We start from the raw sequence: 453 nt of genomic DNA, 5'->3' as shown, positions 1-453 counted from the left end.
AGCAGGTGTTTGTCTTTAGAGATTGATGTGCTTTGGGAAAGTTGAATCTAAGTCAGAAAACATTGGTACCTTCCTTGTTCGGTTCAATAAATGCAAGATTTTCTTCTATTTTACAAGGAGGGCTCTGAGCAATCTCAGACTCTCTGCTCTGGGTACTTTCATTTCCATTCTTCTCAGTTTTAACCAGGATTTTCCATGAGGGAGCTCTCCTGCTCCATGAACTGCCTGGAGTGATATGTATAGGAAGTTTCTCCTCAATATCAGGAGAATAAATTTTCATGTCTGAATTTCCAGACCGAACTTCAAATGTCTTTTTATCTCTGTGTTCACTTAAAAGCACAAACTTCCACTGAAACACCTCCCACTCATTCACAAACCAACTGAAAATTACAAATTAAGAAGAAAATGTCAAAACCGAGCTGATCTTTCCTTTGAAGAAAGCCCATTTGGAAA

The sequence above is a fragment of the Corvus brachyrhynchos genome, unplaced genomic scaffold, assembly GCF_000691975.1.
Source record: "Corvus brachyrhynchos isolate BGI_N302 unplaced genomic scaffold, ASM69197v1 scaffold21, whole genome shotgun sequence".
NCBI classification, from domain to species: Eukaryota; Metazoa; Chordata; class Aves; order Passeriformes; family Corvidae; genus Corvus; species Corvus brachyrhynchos.
Note: the sequence above shows the minus strand (reverse complement) of the source record.